This window comes from Psammomys obesus, unplaced genomic scaffold, assembly GCF_907164565.1.
Source record: "Psammomys obesus unplaced genomic scaffold, mPsaObe1.curated_primary_1811, whole genome shotgun sequence".
Lineage (NCBI taxonomy): Eukaryota > Metazoa > Chordata > Mammalia > Rodentia > Muridae > Psammomys > Psammomys obesus.
The window spans coordinates 255,126-255,686 of record NW_026596069.1 but is presented as its reverse complement, the minus strand read 5'-3'; positions in this window follow the sequence as shown (position 1 = coordinate 255,686).

Here is a 561-nt window from a genome sequence, read left to right as displayed (position 1 = left end):
TTTTTTTGGAAATTGATGTCAAATTATGTTAATAAAGAGGATTCATGGTATACTTCAAGGATTCCAAATTTACAGACTTTTAAACATTATAGTAATTATTTGCTTTTATGATTGAAAACATTGGAACTGCACACTGCTTTATATTACATTAGTGGCACACACCATCACTTACATTAGATGGAGCTGCTTAAAGAGATTTTGGTCATGTGCTGACTCTTAATAGATTTTTTTTGTTGGAGAAAAGGTCTCATTCTGTAACCACACTGGCCTTAAACTCACAGCAGTGTACCTATATCAGCCAGAGTATGCTAGGATTATAAGTGGGAACCACCATGTCCGGCTTTGACTTCTTGACTTAGAAATTAGAGGTTGCTATGAGGGGAGAAGGGACTCTGGGGGTTCCTTACATTTACTGCTGTCTGTTGGCAACCAACAGATACTAAGAGGGGGGTAGGCATAGTATCCAGTTGTATACCCACTGGTGAACCCATCAGGCTCAGATGGTTCCAAACGCAGGGTTACACAGATGCCCCTAGTAAAATTTCATAGGCCATTAAACAA